Source organism: Camarhynchus parvulus, chromosome 1A, assembly GCF_901933205.1.
Source record: "Camarhynchus parvulus chromosome 1A, STF_HiC, whole genome shotgun sequence".
Classification (NCBI taxonomy): Eukaryota; Metazoa; Chordata; class Aves; order Passeriformes; family Thraupidae; genus Camarhynchus; species Camarhynchus parvulus.
The window spans coordinates 52,263,385-52,282,095 of NC_044586.1; positions in this window are offsets into that span (position 1 = coordinate 52,263,385).

Genomic DNA, 18,711 nt, shown 5'->3' on the forward strand with positions numbered 1-18,711 from the left:
AGGAGCTCCTAAACAATCTTGCAGATTTCTCCAGTAGCTTTGGTTCTCTGAATATAACCCACAGATTAGAACTGCACAACCAGAGAGAATGGGAGTCCCTGTTTGTTGGTCCCTTACCCCAGCTGAGAGGCTCCCACCTGTCAGCCAGCTCCTGACTGGGAGCCTCCAGCCCAGAACCACTGTACACTCTGAGCTCCCATAGCTATGCCAGACCCTTTGAAAGCTTCACAGTCAGACACCTCACCCATCACATAGGTCAAACTCAACCAGAGCTCAGATGAAGAAGCCTTCCAGTTGATTTTTACAAACAAACAAATCTTTAGTATGATCGGAGGGCAGGGAGGGTGCTCTTGGTGCCTAGCCCTTGGCTTTGCTGTTCAGCTGAGATTTTGAGAGTGCTGAGACAGTTAAATACTTTAAAGCCATCAGCATGATTCTCCATCTCACAAATGCTTGAAAAACATAAGACAAAGATTACAAGTTTTAAAGCAGGATGGAAGGTTTACTCAGATTAACTTAAATCAGTGAAACATTCCTAACTGACTCACTGGTTTGTAAGCTGGACTATTCCCAAAAGTTTTCAAGGCAGTTTTAGAGCTTTGGGGAGCTATAGGGAACAATACACCAAAAAAGTACAGTAAAGCAAGCTGTGAGGAATTGGGAAGGTGACAAGACTTCAGGCATTTTTGGACCATGTGCCAGGGACTTGGCACTATACTCAGCCATAATAAAATATCCCACAAAAAAGGGGGAAGATGGTAGCATTCACCCTGAAAAGAAATGGAAAAGGAATTATTGTTTTTACGACTCTATCTCTGTGCTCAGAACCCTTCTCTTGGCCCCAAGGGAAGCAAAGGATTTCATCCATGTGGGTTTATTTTTTTAAGCTGTCACATTTCTCTAATAAACGTACGGGACATGAAAACAACAGTGGACACAAACCAGGTGTCCCAGCTCTATCCAGAATCCAAGCTGACTTTATCCACTGTTTCTGAATAAATATCATAACTGCATGAGGGAATGCTATATCCCAAATATATCCAGATAATGAATACATATTTGAAGATTTCTCCTTTCCATAAAAACCAAAATAGCAGTTTCTTTACCATTTAAAGAAGTATCATTGGATGGGTTCTCTGTGAAGCCAAGTCTCCATATACTTGTCTTGGCAATATGGAAGTGATGGGGATGTGCAGGGGTTAAACTTTTCCTGACCAGATTTCATTAGCAGGTTCTCAGCAGGTTTCCCTGTGAACTCCACGGGAGCACTTGCAGGTCTCTGGAGCCAAGTGTCGAGGGGACAGGAGGGGGTTTTGGGACCCCCTTGCCCTCCTGCTCTGCAGGCAGGAGTTGGTGCGAGGGCAGCAGCTCCCTCCGGGATCCCCGTCCGTGCCCTCCGCTGTCCAACTGGGTGAAAGGGAAAGCTCCAAGCACGACCTGCTCCTGCCTCTGCGGACTTATCACAGACACAGGCCAGGCCTGGCAACGAAACATTAAACAAAGGCGTATTAGCAACAAAAAGTCCGTGCTCGTGAGCCCCTAAATGCCGCTGCCCGGGCACGGAGCCGCGCTTCCCTCTAGCGGCTGCTCCGCTGCCTGGGGACCTCCCAGCAGCTGGAAAACATCCAAGGGCAGGTTCCCCCCGCCGCAGGTGTGTGTGACACAGCTATACGGGCAGATATACCCACGTGTGTGCTGTGCAGACAGAGGTAGAGATAGGCACATGCAAGAAATCTTCAGTCAGGAATGTAAATGGTTTTGGCCCGAAGGATGATAATTTTAGGATCCGTCACACACAGTGTTTAATACATTTATACGCATGCATATACTTACATCTACATACAGACTTCCTAGTGCTGTTCCATCTGTGTTGGTTTTTAAATCAGCACCCTACTAGATAGATTTTCCTTTTTATTTAGGCACTTACTGTTCATAGACAGACATGAGCCAGAAAGAGATCTGAACAGATAAACATTGCATTCCCAGACCTCTTTCGCTTTGCAAAGGGAAGTCCAAAAGCTCCCCAATAACAGGATGTAGGTTTCTCCAATGGAAAACACCCAGGGAACTCCCCGAGCCTTTCAGTAAGCCCAGCAGTTTTCCAGCCAAAAGCTAAAAATGACCTGATTAGCAAGTGGCACCTTCAGTAAGGGAAATGGCAGAAAGGGTGCCTTGACGTGGCCCACACAGCATATTTTAAGCATGGATTTGTGCATGATGTGAAAACCATGCCAGGGAAACTCATCAGCCTAGATTCCTACCACCCCCTGGATGCCACAGGTTCCAGATACGCAGATGCTGAAACATTCAAGGATGACACGTCATACCTTCCTGGCACTGCTCAGCAAGTGCTTTTCAGGTAAAAGCACATAAAGGAAATAACACATAAACACTGGCTTTTCCTCTAGTTGAAGAAAAGGAACAGAAAGAAATTTAACTGGGAAACTGAAGTAAAAAATTAGATTTTGTGCCTTTGTAGTGCCTTTCTGTCAAAATAAGCAATTTAGAAGGTGGACTGCACCCATCAATTAAAAATGCTGCTTTCTGTTTCTGTTTGCTTACAACACAAAAAGGTTTTGTGCCTTGCTGTCTTGGAAGGCTGCTGCTTTTCAAATTATTTGTGAGTTAAGTTACATACTTTTAATAGCAGCTAATGAGACATCTTGTCCAGAATCCTCTGTTCATAAACGTGATCCATTCCTTGCATGTGTAGTATTACATACCAAAAATAGCTCACAGCTCCTACCCATATTCTGAATATATCACACAATAGAAGCAGCACAGAAATAGAAATCGTGGGCAAAGTGAAAAGGATTCTTGTAATTCAGGCTCCTGTAAGTGCATTGGCATTGTCTTTCCTTACACGGTGTCATCCTATTTTTAGTAAGATTCATATCTTATTTAGTACTTGCAGTTTGAATGAGATGGAGACAGGTGAGAAAAATTGTTTTTCCAAAATGGCTGTAAGCTTCCAAAGAAAAATTGCTCTTGCAATTGAAATTAACCCTTACACTTTTACTATGACTAATGGGGGGGAGTGTGCTTAATATAAAACCTAATCCCTTAAATTTATAGAAGAGAGCAAGAAATTTTCATGAGCTCTGAAAGAAACAGGACCAGTTCGTACTACAAAAAGTGGTAAGTGAGGATGCATGGTGAAGGTCAGGAGAGTAGTCATATGGTGAAGAATGTTTTTAGTGGTCACCACTTCTCACCCATTTTTGCTAAGGCTCCCAGTCCATCTGGGCTGGCCTCAGTCTTGTCTTTTCCGCATCCCTGCCTCTGGTTTGCTCCTAATTTCTCCCTAGGCTGGTCCTGCTCTCCCTTCTAGAAGTCTGGGCAGTAAGGGGTTAAGTTACCTGTGGAGGAAGCCTGGTTCCACTCTCACCTCCCATCACTCCTCTCCACCCACAGGTCTGGATCCCAGGAGCACAGACTTCTGATTTCTTCTCCAAACTCCTCAGCCAGTTGCAAGACCCTGGCTGGGGGCACCTCAGTCCCTTCCCCTCGTGCCCCTGCCCAGCCCACCTCAGAATTCCACCTGCTGCCTTGATTCTGCTGTCCCTGTTCTCCCTCTGTCCAACCTTATCTTGCACTTTCATGGTCTTGCACTTTCTTACTGTTCGTTTGCTTCCTTCAGAATTCATCAGCCTCTCTACTGCGCATTATTTCATTTCTTACTTTACAGTCCCAGATTCCTTATACAACAAATTCCAGGTAATGCACTAAACATCATAGCAAACTTTACCCAAGTTTTTAAGTCCTCAGGAAAGCCAGGGGAAGAATGTCAAAGAAAAAGCTCCTGGAGATCCAGAGGAGACCTTGTTTAGCTTCTTCAGTTTTATTAGGAGAGAGTTTTATATGTCTCAGGGGAGCCTGCCAAAGAACCCCTATGAAGAGGAATCACTTCTCTCTGCTGTCCTGGAGCAGAGTTGTGGAAGAATGAGTCATTTTGCAGATCAAAAGGTCTGGGAATTGTTCATGTTTACAAGAGACATGGATTCCAGATCTAAGCTGAAAACACACTGATTAGACAGGAGATCAAAGTAAGAACATCAAATACATCTGACCCAGATGTAACATGGCTACAAGGGCCTTTATGTTTTGTCATGTCATGCCAAGCCATATTTCCATTTAAAAACAAACAGTACCTTATCTGAGTAGAATGGGACATCACAGACAAATGCAAGTTTCACCATTTTGCTTAATATATGTAGTTTCATTTCTTTATCCAGGTGCTTGAATGCATAACATCTGTTGCTTTCATCCCTAATTCCCAAATGATCCACTGCCAAACCACTGAGGATGGAAGTTTTACTGGTGCCATGTGCTCCTAGTTCAAGTATATGTCATTTCACTGTTGTTGCTGAACTGCTTTGTCCCCCCAGGGACAGGGAAAGCTGACCAGGACTGCACAGAGGCGCCAAACAAACACACCCTGCAAAGCTGTGCTGGCCACGCTCACTGTGGAGTCACCTGAGTGTTACAGGAGGATAAAGGGAAACCATCTCTGGAGAATCAAATCACAAACTCATTCCACCATCCAGTACAACAGGCTCCAGTGCCGCAGCTATGAAGCAAGAGGGATAGCTGCGGTTTTAAAGCAGATATGAAAAGCAGATTTTGTAACATTAATGCTTATGTAACTGTGCATGCTTCAGAGTGACAACATGAATGTCAATCAAAAGGAAAGATCAAGAAGTGCAAATGTGTAACATTTTTGATGATTTCTAAATTGCTAATCATAATTTTTGAATGATCAATTAGCAGCTACCGTACAGCAAACAATTACATACATCCTATAAACTGATGCAACGTTGCTGCAGTTTTTCCAGTTAATGATTGGCCCAATTGCAATGAAAAGGGGTTTTATGTTTTTCTTTTACTTACTCCATTCCATTAGGTTAAATAAAATACCAAAGTATAAACAGTCTAAGTTATGGAACTCAGTATTTGGAGACATAGTGGTTTCAAACATTAGGGCAAGAATCAGCTGCAGCTTTAGGAGCACCCTATCAGAGACACCTAATGTATATAAGGCAAAAACTGTGATGTGCAACATCAGAACCTGGTATTTATGAAAACTAGTGTTTGAATCATCTTGCTAAGGACAGTAGTAATAATGACAGCTACCTATTAAACGCCTGAAAATGTTCTTTATAGTGTTTTAAAGGATGTGAGGAGAATAAAGTTTCAAAACACCTCAGTATCAGTCAACAAGATGGGAGAACACAGAGGATGAATGCATCATCTGCTGACCAGAGGCACTAATTACCCAGTCAGTACAGATGAGATCAACATGCACTGGTGGGGCAGTCACAAGGTAAAGCACCATTTAACAACAGTATTAAGTTTGTACCTAAGCAGGAGACCACAAGAAAGTAAAGCTCTTGTCATGGTCATTACCTCCTCAGCTGAAGTGAGAATGAAATTTATTTTGAGCTCTTCAGTGATAACACTTGACCATTTTCATAATTAGATTCCAAACCAAACACAACCCAACTAATATAAAGCCTGGAAGGAATCCTAAAACCTAACAAAATTCTACAGTGCAGATAATCTGACACCAGGTTACAGTAGGTGAGGCTTATCATCTAGCAGGCTGAAGTTATACAAAAGATAATGAACACAAGTGCATGGATTCAAAGTGGAAAAGAGAGGCATATGCCATTTCCTGCTAAAAATGTTTTGTCTGATTCGTTTGCTGAGAGTGATCTGCAGGACTTGCTGCACTCACTGCTCCGTGTTTCAAACAATGCAGATCTCCCTTTTCTTAGGAAGGAAGTGGAAACAGGTGGCTTCAGTTATTTTGTGGGTTACATTTGATGAATTGATGTATTCTGCAAAACTCTAAGTATTGTATGTATGTTATAACACAACATACAATGTATACAATACAATACATACATACATACAACACAACAATGATGTATTCTAAAAATATAAGCTTTTCTTTCTGTTCTTTTTTTTAATGAACACTCAGCAAGTCCTGGATGACAAGAACACAGCATTTTTCCAGTGTAGTTTAATTGCTCTGAATTCTGAGAGAAAGGAATCTCCTTTTCTCCTGTAATTTCATCAATTTCTTGTCTCACTGAGCAGACACCTACCATAGCTTTGCCTAGTTGTAAGTGCAGGAGAGGAGCATATACTAAGAAGAAAGTAATTTCCTGCTCTGATTCAGTATAAGCAATGAGCCTCTAACACTTCACAGGTGGTTTTTATTGGTCAAACTATTCCTAAAGCTACCCTGAAAACAGCTGTGCAAGACAGAGGTCTATTTCTGACTGAAGATGCCTGTGTGCGTAGGGGCCATTTATGGGGTTTGGCTGACTCATCCAGGGCCTTCTGAGGAAATGTTCCTCTTGCCATGTAAGGAGTGGGCAGACTTGAGCACGTGGAGAACAGTGATGTGCTTCTCCCACCACCTTTAGCCCAGCCAGAGGTCAAAGTGGCTCCTACCAGAGTTTATAACAGCACATACGTTACTTCCAAATTAGCAGGGCAAGACCTGCTAAGTAAGTAAAGGGTTATGTTTCTAATTAAGGAACAAACTTCTCCTGCTGCTATGCTGTATTAATCCAATTTTGGTGGTTTCTGTTCAAAGGGAATCACTGTCTGCCCTGATGGGTAAAGCGATATCCACTTGTCCTGAGCTAAGTGCAACACAGACAACAGAAGTGCCTAGAGCTTCTGAACCCAAAGGTTTTGGTTTTGAATGAGGTCCACAAACACCCAGGTGAAGATTTCTCAAACTCAGCTGCTGTGCACAGATAAAGCTGGCTTGAGGTCCCCATGATGCTGCTCTGAAGGGAGCCCAGGGTGCAGATGAATCAATGCCAAACACAAATGCTGATCCAGAGCCAACACATCTACACAGAGGAGTCCCTGGGCGCGTCTTGATCCTTTCAAACAGCCCTGGCAGGATGGCTGTGGGCTATGGCAGTGGGCAGCTTATCCCACAGTGCACCCAAGATATTGTAAACTAGATAGGACAGCAACACTTCAATCATTTTTGGAAAGACTTGATAGAGGAACAGGTAATTCCTAAGTAGCCCTAAAAGCCATCACTCCTGGGTACCACAAATTTTGTAGACACAAAGCTGAACAAAGAAAATTCATACTTTTTTAATAGAAGACTTGGAAGATATTAAGCAGGTGTTATCAAAAATACCAAATAATTTAATTGCAACATATAGGTCTGATCCCAAAGGATACTCAAGGCATTTATCATCTTGTCATAAATTATCCTATTGTAATTACATTTTTTGTTGGTTTTGGAGAAACTACAAATCTGGTCCAGAAAGCAGATTCTCAGAGACAATTATTACCATTGATAATTGAATAGAAAATCATTTCATTAATAATAATGGAAAATTATTAATACAGTTTACTGAATTGAGAGACATAACCAATATAACAATAGAATCTTATATTGAAAATATACTCCTTGCATGAGAAGCTTCACCCTGGAGAAATGGCATGTTATTTATTAATAACATAGCACAACACTAAAACTACTATACAGCTGATGTGATTTGGGATTAATTATCATTGCTATGAACCATAAAACTTCTGCAAGCATAAATTTTTATCAATGTGATAAAATAGGTGTTATAAAATATGTCTGTCAGTTGCCTGAGGGATATTCATTGTCAGGAAAACATTTTCCAATTAAAAAAGGACATATTTTTCTAATTTTTTTTCCTTGGTGAAACTGCAATGCAGATCTGCCTTGAAAAAATGTATGCTGATCCAAGCCTTATTTGTATCCTTGGCCTGTGATAACCTGCATTCAAAATGGTGCAGTACTTCAGAGCCAGGCTTGATTTCCATCATGGCATACCCATTTCAATGACATTTCTGCTAATTCAAGCCAAATTAAGCCTCCCTGCAGGACAAAAGACTATTAATTCCTATGCCAGGAGGGACTGACTTTGTTTGCTGAGTGATATTGTTTTCTCAGCTTCACTGGGGATATAATAGTCTGACTTTGCATTAAGTCTCCCAACACATCCAGAACAAGAATCATCATCAAGATAGCAGCATTTTTTTTCACAAGAGGTACTAGCTTTTGTATTCAGAAATATTATCTGTGTTTTACTTGGGCAGCTGTTTCATAAATATTTCTACTTGCAGTTTTACTCAGCAGACAACCTGGTTTTGGTAAAGGTATATAAACATGTTGCCAGCCCCACTCAGTACTGCTTACCACTTGAAGAGAAATCTGCAGTCATAATAAACAACCTGTGATATCTGTGTGAAGCACCTACTGTGGACTGGCATAGTACCAAGAGATTTTCAGCCACTCCAGCCCAGTGCAATGCTCTGGAAGGAGCTTTTTAAGAGGCATTTTGCACCAGCAGGCCCAGAGATGCAGCTACCAGTGTCACCCAAATTACTGCTCCACTCACACTTGGTCCTTATTTGCAAGAACTTCCCATGTGAGGGACTAGCTTATAAAGGTATTTTGCTTTTTCTTACATGTGAGCAAGCAAACCCATCTGCTATTCAATTTATCCCTCTGTTTAGCCTCTACTCTTGTGTATCTTTGGAGCTGAGATTTCTCTTTGTGAGAGATCCAGAATAAATAAAGTTTTCTCTGTTATGCTATTGTCCAATTATCTAATTCAAGTGTTCATACATTTATGTTTCTTCTCTTTTGATCTTTTGTTCCCTTCTGAAAGCTCTAATACAAGGAGGTAGTACCCATCCAATGACTAGGGTATTCTCCTTGAAGGAGACCTCTTTAGAACTTTGGCAGGAAGGTTTCTGTTTTTGCCCATTCAGTGCTCTGTTTCACCCATTCAGTGCTCTAAGGTCTCAGCCATGGTCCAGTTAAAAACCCCAGGTAAGTCTCCCACTGACTCACAGCAATGGTAACTGACTTAAAGAGATACCCCCAAGTGACCAGGTTGGCTGACTAGTTCCATCCCTTCAGGGGTGTTGAATTGCTGTGGATCACCCCAGTTTTTACTGGCAAAGGGAAGCATCCCAACCCTCTCTTTAGATACCAACAGAAGTGAAGTAAAACAACACCAAGTGTAGGAAAAAAGTAAGCAGCAAGCAAAGGCCTTTGGACAGCTGTGGTCTGAGGAAGGAGACTGGCAGCAGATAAAACCAAGAAGGGAGAAGGGAGAAATGCAGTGGGTGGGGAAGGGAGGGGCACAGAAAGCCAAGGAGTTAGCCTGAAACAAAATGATCCTTAGCATCACTTAATCAGTATAACCTGCCATCTCCAAAATCTGTTCCTTGTTGGAAGGCATTCTTGAACTTCTCCCTGCCTGCATGCACAACTTTACTAATTAGCTAGATGTTTGTCATTCACTTTGAAGCTGGAGAAGGCCATCTAAATATAATAACTTAAGTTGTGTTTGCAGCTGGAAAAGAATAATAATTTCATTTGTCTGGTTTCATTGATTTCCACTACAATATCAATTCTGAAAATCAGTTCGTACTTTAAACACTAATCACTGCATCTAAGAGCTTTTATGTGGGAAAACATGTTGTGACTCCTGCTAGTAGTAGAAACAAGTATTCTAGAAAATAGTTTATGACTTGTCATCACAAGACACATCACTAGCTATGGAAGAATGAGAGGTTAAAGAAGTTTGATGAAGTTTATTTCTTAACAGGACCTCATAAGAAAAATTGCCTCTGTGAATAAAAAAGAACATTTTGTCCTGCTGCTATTGTCATCCCCTAAAAAGTTTTGTTTTTTGTAAGAATTGGTACTTTTTCGGCAAAATAAAGGGGAAAATTTAAAAAAGAAGAGATAGAGACAATATGCATTTGTCATGATGCATTTTATAATTTTCTGTTGATCTATTCTGTTCTTGCTGTGGGCATAGAGCAGCACTGATTCCCTGAATAAGAGGCTGTCTGAATTCCAATTATGACCATACAACCAAACCCCATATAATCAAAACCAACTTTTTCTCTCTGCCTGTTATTTTCCTTGAATTCTGGCCAAAATTGCAGCTGGCTGTCCTCACAAAGTTTACATTAATTCTCAGATTTGTTTGAACTGATGTGTGTTATGCTCCACAGTCCAAAGCCTGGAGTTGTTTCATCATTTTGGACACTTCATACTGGAGTTTTTGAGTGGTCCTCCAACTTCTGTGGTGATACAAATGTCACAGAAGCACTAGAAAGCACAAAAGCACTATGATTCCTGTGTTCACTAGAGATGCTTGGTTTGCACCAGATACCACTGAGTTCATCCAAAGCCCAGGCTGCCATAGCCCTGTCAGGTTCTCCAGAGCAAGTCAGATAACCTACAGATGCCTTGAATAACAATGACTATGTGTGGCCACTTAGCCCACTAAATTCCCAAACTAAGGTCAATGCTTTTAATTCCTGAGTCTGGCCATCAAATTCAATGAGAGGCACCAGAGACATTCTACCCTCTGCATTAAGAGATGTGCTGTCCTACCTCACACTGGGATAACACTGCCCAGGCCAGTTCATTAAGTACAGGCCTGCACAAAGGATAAAGCTCAATGAAGAAAATGATCCAAAAATCACACAAATAATTTACAGGAAGGCTACATCTAGAACTCAGGAATCCCATCCCTGTCTGCACTCCACCATGGATTTGTTTATGGATATGTTATCTGAACATCCTACACTTCAAAAAAGGTACTTCAAAGGTGGACCTGGAGAAACTCTTTGTTGAAATCTTGCAGGATGCAACTGACTGACACCTTGGTGTGCTGCCATTATACACATTGGTCATCAGTCCTTGCTGACAGTTTAAGTCAAAAAGCTTTGGAGACGTGTTCCACAGCTCCTCCTGTGGAAGGACTAAAGTAAAATGTCAGTGTGCTACTGGAATGGCTTTGGTGGCAAGGGCCTGCTCATTCCATTCCACTGGTGCCACCTTTACCATATGTTCTGGACTATCCTGGTTTTCAGAAGGTTCTGTATTTTGTTCTACATGTCATCACATCTATTTTTTCCTATAGTCCTACTGAGTTTTTTAAAAAAAGTATTGTTGAAGCTCACCTAGTTTGCATGCTTTGCTAAAAATCTTCTGCTTGCTGCTTATTCATAGAGGACAGCAGGATTAAAAGTGATATTAGCAATGACAAAACTCACCAGTGACTGTTTCTCACAACTTCTTATTTTAACAAATCCCCATCATCACTTCCTTCAACCTGCTACTAGGAGTTGTAAGAGGTTTAAGGCTTTCCTGTATTTTCTTAAACACAGGCTTTCCTGTATTTCCTTAAATACAGTTGTCATGCTTATTTTGCAGAATTATGACTTTTCTCCTCCTTCTTTATATTTGTAAATACGAGGACTCAAGAAGTGTTGCCTGCCCATTCTTTTACTGGTAAACTCAGAAGCCCATGATCCTGTGATAAAATCCCTGCCTATTCCAAAGAACAGTGAAACCTTTTGTCACAGCATGAGTATTTCCTGGAACCATTTTTAAGTTCAGAAATAAACAAATTTCCCATGAAAGTTTATTCAACTGCTATTCAAAGAACACTAACTCATATAGCTGCTTCTTTCCAGTACTATGCTTCTAACTCATATAAACACTGTGTTCTTCATATTGAGGGAAGTCCAAATATTATTACAATACAGAATGCAAGCCAATACGGAGCATGTACCTCCACTGGTGATGCTTTCCCTGGTAAATATCAGACTATTTTCAGAGTAATAGCAGATAACTCTTCAAAAGTACTACGTATTCTTGTTTATAGAATTCTTTGAAAGCTGGCAGGTTTTTAAATTGCTGTTAACAGACACATAAGTTTACAGGATTTGAAACACATGCTCTGATATAGCTAAACTCAACAACCATGGATGCTTCCCATGGAAGTGTGAGATGTAGAACAGGGGTCAGCATCTTTTCAAGTGCACTGTGCCAGACTACCTTTTTTCTCCAACTAGAGGCTAAGTGCACTTGAAGAAGCTCAGTGGAAGCTAGAAAATGCTGCATCTGAAGGGATGACCTCTCCCCCACTTCTGTCACTTTATGTTGTTGACCCTTGCCTTAGATGGAAACATTTCAGCCACATGCAGGCCTCTCTCTCTGCAGTGAACCCTCCAGGCTGATGCTGAACCCTTTCCTATTAAATTTAAATCCATCAGTTACAGACTGAGTTTATTCATAACCTTAAAATGAAACAAGTAACAAAAGACTAACCTCACCTTTCGTCAGGTAACAAGTATGGTAACTGCTTGGTCTGTACATATTCCAGCACCTAATTTCCTCTTTGCTAATCTCTCATTTTTTCCAACCACGAAATCATAAAAAATGAAATGAAAGGAGAAGTACACTAGACTGTGACCTTTACAAAACCATACTTTTTTTTTTGCTGACCCTGTACATTTCCACAAGGTTTTGGGAAGAAATAGGTAGAATTTAATTGACCGTAGTGTAAGGTGAAGGGTCTTGTACAAAGCACTGCTATACTGCCCCTAATGAGTCCCCAGCTTTCATCAGCTCATCTGGCTCATGTGGTGCCAGGTTGCAGACTGGTCATACAAGTGGTTCCATTAGTTTCAGTGCTATGACAATCCTGAGCTCCAGATGCACCAGCAAGAATTCTGAAAAGGCCCAGGTGTTTCTTGCCACCTCATTGCTATGCTTGTGATCTGCAGAAAACATACAGTTGTAGACAGCAGGAGTAACTGGTGATATAGTTGACTGGCAGAGGAGAGGACTGAAGAACAGTGAGGGAGCAACAGTTGTGCTTTAATAATCTCTGTTTCTACACATGAGTAATGACATAAATATATTTGATTTTTAGAGAAAGAGTATGAGCCTTTAAAAATATAAAAGTAATATTTATAAGTAAGGTTTTCATCACTCTGTCAAGTTAAATGTGCATTTGCGCCTTGTACCCTGACTATCATATCACACGAGAGATATGTAAGTTATATATATGAAAAACTATTTTTCTTCTTGACATATTATTTTTCAAAGAAAAGATAAAACTCTGTTCCTCTGTTATTTTCTGAATAGACTAGAAATCCATGATCAAATTTTGTATTTTAACTTGTAGTAACATTGTGTACGAATCTGTAATCCACAAGCCTACAAATTTTAATCTTCCTACATGATTCTAGTAAATTCATTCCATTAAAGGCAGCAGAACTGTTGATTTTAATGAAAATGGAGTGTAAATATAATACTTCATAGAAAAATGGCATCTAGCTGAGATGCAGGAATGGACTGACAGTGCCTTATGAAACTCAAAAATTACAAGCCCGAATTGCTGCCCTTTGGAAGGAAGATCCTCTTGGAGTGACACCATCTGGGGACTGAGAGCTGGAGAGCAACTCTGTGTACAAAAGCCCTGGGGGTGCAGTGGGCAGTGAGATGAATGTGAGCCAGCAGTGTCCTGGCAGCAGAGATGGCCAGCAGCCTTTTGGATGCATTACAAGGAGCAGAACCACTAGATCAAGGACTCACAGCAGCGCATGGCAAGAGGGCAAGAAACAGCAGGTGTGAGTTGGAACACAGCAGGTTCAACCTGAACACACAGATGAACATTTTGCCTGCGAGAGCAGCTGCCAAAAGAGGATGTGCAGTCTACATCCTTATGGGTTTTCAAAAGTGGGTGAGGCAACTACTCAGCTCTCACAGCAACCCTGCCTCAGCATTTGTTTGGATGAGAAACAACCTGGAGTACCTTCAAGCCTGAATTTTCCCGTTTTTAAGATTATTATACTGACAAGATCTTGGTTTGCTGTGCTTTTGGAAAAACAGCAGTGTAGGTTTATTCAACACTTCTAGTTAAGTACAATGAGGCCCATATAATTAAGGGCTCACATTTTCAGCGCCTCCCCTCAGTACAGTAACTGAGGCAGTAACCACCTGAGGCATCCCATGTAACCTATTGTGGGAAGCTTAAGAGTACCCTCTGCTGGCTTAACACTGAAGTTGAGAAAATCTGCAGCACAATATAATGAAATGGCATGGCAGAGAGAAACTCCTTTCTCGGAGTAGCACAGCTGTGCATCTCTGCATGGGACAAACAGCTGTGCTGTAGCATTTATCACCTACAAAGGGAATGCCTGAAGCAACATTGCACCACAGGCCACAGAGCTCTTTCCCAAACAACTGGAATTCCAGAGCTGTCCCATTAGAATCGCTGTCTTGTCAAATAGCCTGTAAAGTGCCATTTGTGTGAAAAGCTTTAGCCTAAACCAAAACATATTCTAGGGACGCTCTGTTTTGAACATGAACAGTGTGCAATTAATTGATAACAGAATTATGTCCTAAAAGACACAACAGCTTGTGTCTTAATGACTCATCTTTTCTCCCTTGCAAGCTCATGGGAAGAGTTTATCCAGTTTCTACAGGACACACTGCAATAAAATTTCTTGTTGCAAAATTTGACATCAGGTAGGAAGAATTTATTTTAATCACTGCATATCTTATGATGCATAAGAAAAAAAAAAAAGTTAGGAAGTACTTCAATTGGCAGTTGTTTATCTATGGCACACAGGTCTATATATACCTACCTATGAAAGTGTTTCTTTATGAACATAAGCATTTCAATGTAAGATGAGTAAATGAAAACAGGGAGTAGAGACAATTCTTTATTTCCTTACCTAAATACTAAGAAGCTGCTGCTTCAGTCGAGGCTCTTGGCCCCATTATTAAAGAGCTCCAAGACATTGTAACTGAAGGTGGATACCTCACCATCCCTTTCTGGTGGTAGTTTCTGATCTTTGCTTTAGTGCTTGAAAATGTGACACTGCTTATTCCAGAAACAAACAAAAAAAAATTGAAAGCAAACTAAAAGGCTGCATATTTTTTATGCTAAAGGTCAAAGTTGAGTCTCAGTTCCCTGAACAGGTTCCTCTTCCACCTTTGCAAAGAACTATCCTTTGTGTCTGTGCATTACCTCAAACAAATGAGGCATAATCACAGCTGCATGTGGAAGAGTTCTTATTTATTGTGCTAGTCATTAAAAAGAATTACTATCAAATTATATTGTGATAGATAAAATAGTGTGGAATGATGGAAAATACATTACCTCAGCAAATTTTTAATTAGATACTGCATTTCCAAATGGCACAGAGAGAATAATTCCACACTGACGAGGGAAGAGTAAGATAACCCACAAGGTCTTGCTTGTTAGAATACTGACTAATTTCTTCACATATCCCTTTTTTGGGCAGCCATTCTTATATATGAGGAAAAAAAAAAACAAATAACAAAAAAAAAAAAAAAAAAAAAAAAAAACAAACACAAAAAAAAACACCCAAAGAACAAAAAACCCAACAAAACAAACAAAAAAACCCCTGAATAAGTAGGACACTTTATTTCTTAAAGTATGCATTCCCTCTTCCTCCATATCATTAAAAAAATAAAAATAAATCAAACTTTGTTTTAAACTAAGAAATGCTAAAGAAAATAAATGTTTGTTTGGCTTTTATTTACAGGGAATTTCTTACAGGTACACAGAATGGGCAAGAATAACAAGAACTGGACCAAATTCCTAGAAGCCACTGAAAGAATAAGTGCAAACCAGAACTGATTTTATTTAAGGTGCTTTTTCTTTTTCCTCAAGGAAGATAAATTTGCCTAGTCCAAGTATGATATCTATCAGAACTCCCCCAGAGATACAGAAAGATTTATGAGGTTACCGAATACACAATCTATAATCTGATACACTATACAGACATCACAATTTGTAAAACATGAAGCACTACCACCAAAGTATCCATAGTTTCTCAATATGCTTAAAACACTGAAATAGCAGCCCCAATAAGTATTTAAAGATCAAACTGTTTTCTTTTTTTCTTCCCTCTTATATTTACTGTGCACTGTGAATACAGAACTCAGCAACAGAAACACATTTTTCTAGCTGCACAACTTTCCAGCTACTGCTCATGCAGTTTCTGCACTGGTGGATGCAGTGCTAGATGTGAATCCTACACATCAAATGCTGTGATGCAAACTGAGGGAGGTGAAGATTAGGGCATATCTCTAACATAAAAAAGATAACCCTTAGTCCCAAAGAGCCTTCAGTCAACCCCACTGACTAAGACTCAATAAGAAGTGCTGGATTCAACAAAGAAGGACCACTAAGTAGAGAGACAATATTTTTACCTCAGCAGTAGATCAAGAAATGTAACCAAGTACCATTTTGCCTTCAAAGCAGTAGCAGGACCATAACCCTTTATATCAGAGTGGTAAACCTGGGCAGTTCAGGGATCAGTATAAGAGGAAAGCTAAGGCAGACAGCCCTAGACAGAAGAGTCCAAGGCAGTTGGTTGATTTTCAGTGATCACTTTCCCCAATCCTGATGTGTGGGAAATCAAGCAAAGGTGGCAGGAAGCTGACAAGCTGACAAGCATGAACAACGAGCTCCTGACTAAAGCCATAAAAAGGAACACAAAAGGTGGAAACAGTGGCAAGTGACCCAGAAGGAATACTGAGCCACTGTCTTAGCATGAAGGAACGGAATCAAGAAACTCAAAGCCTGCTTGGAGAAGAACCAGCAAGGGACTTGAAGAGTATTAAGGGCTGCTGTAGGTATGTCTGCAGCAAATGAAGCCATGAAATTAGACAAGGTGTGAAGTTGGAGCTGAAAGGGATGAGAAAAATTCCATTTTGATGCAAGGAAAGGCATGGGGGGGGGGAGGAAGCATAGGCAGTTGCTTTGAATAACTTCAGAAGATTCCTTTCAGAACAGATAAAATACAATCTCAGGCAACAATCCATAGCAGTCTGACAGACAGAGGGCAGGGAGGGGTATCAGGAGGTCAGCTAGGACCATTATGGACAACTGTCCTTTATATTATTGCTACATATGATCCAAGACTTCTTGGATTTTTAAGGCTTTTATTTTGTTGCTGGGGGTTTTGTTGTTATTTTTCTCTCAGCACATTTTTTTCAGTTAGTCACTTGTTAAGGCAAATTTGAATTATTTGTGTGCCTAACTTTGCGCAATATTAAGAATGGTCTGAAAGTAACCTGAAGGGCAGGGTGCATCCTGTTCATCAGGGAGAATTGTCTCCATATATCCACATAGTGCCACATACACCAAGAACTTTATGCTAGAAGTATGATTTGGTGATTTTCACATTCTTGGTGTTTTGGAAGTTGCAAATGTCATTGTTTTATTCTTCAACTGACAACTGCCTGACTGAGCAGTACCTCTCCCATACACGTTAGGTCGATGTATGATCAGTTCTCATCAGCCATAAAAGGTCCTGTGTTCATACAGTATATACCATATATTTTACAGTCACCTGTGTCCTGGTCTTGTATATAACTTACGGACTTTGGCACCTTTCCTGAGAAAGATTATGATTTGAACCCTTGTCGTGGGTTTACAGGAAGCAGGTTTTCTGGGAATGGAGTGGCCAGAGGCCAATAGGTGTTCAGATTCTAAATTGACACCAGGCTTGGCCACTGAGGGTGGATGCGCCTCTGAGAACACAGGGGTTAGAAGCAGAGCACTCCCTTGGGCTCCCTCTTTGATTTCCGGCCAGCAAAGAGCCAAGGCCTCCCCTGCCCGGCTTCGAGCTGGGCGGGGGAGGGGAAACCTGCAGCCCGGCAGAGGTAGGCCTGACCCCTCAGGATGGAAGGGTGGTGGGGGCACCAGGAGGCGTTGGGCAGCCCCCCCCAGGAGAGACAGAGGGAGAGAGGCCCCGAGAAGATTTGGGCAGCCCCCCCCCAGCCAGAAGACGAGAGGAGAAAGCTGGTACGGGCCTGTGGCCTTGAAGTGATATCGGCCTGTGAAGAAGGAGGGGGAAGGGGGGAGAGCAGCAGGGAAGGAGCCTGGCCGCGTGCAGAAGTTTGTTAACCCCTTTCTGGACAATGAAGACCTCACAGAGCATTTGGACCTTTCCCGGAGGGGAGATGGAGTGGATGATAAAGAAGAAATGAGCAAATGAATGACAGTCAGAGCAGTGAGTGAGGCTGGGAGAGTAAAGAAGAGGCCGGAAAGAGATGATGGAGTAGCTGGTTGCTGGACTCTTTTTGGTACAGCCATGGACAGAACCATGCTTCCTCGCGACACAGAGGCTGCATGCAGGGGGGAGGCGATGGCTCAGAACTGAGAGGGTTCAGTTTTGGAGACCCCCCGGCCCCAGGGGGTAGACAAGTATGGGGGGGACAAGAGGTCCCGAGATGAGAGAAAACTGCTTTTTTTTGGAACTGGTCAAAGCACCCTTAAAAGGATAACCCTTGAAGTAGCTCTGTTCCTTGTCCAATGGTGAGAGCGCTGGGCATGCAAGGAAGAGGTCACCATGGCCCCAAGAAGGACTCCTCTCCTCTTGATGGACTGGAATTGAGTATTTACAGGGTGATGGATGGAGATTTGAAATTTGGAAGATGTATTGGAAATGTGGTGGGGGGAGGAGGAAATGCTTTTTGTGGAGTTTTCATTTTCCAGGTGTGTGTGTGCGTGGTTTTTTTTCCTTTTGTAGTTTAGTTAATAAACTTTTTTTTTCTAAGGTAGAGGCCTGCTTTGCTTATTTCCTGGTCACATCTCACAGCAAACACCAGGGAAGTATATTTTCATGGGGCACTGGCATTGTGCCAGTGTCAAACCATGACAACCCTTTAAGGTGATTGCTGACTTCCTGAATTACCTAAGTCGCCAAGGTGTTCTGCAAAAGAGAATTTGCCCTATTTAGGAATGGATAGTATTATACTTTGAAGAGAACTCAGTGTCTATTACAGACATGTTGGGAATTCACATCAAAGAAAATATTCAGTATTATGTA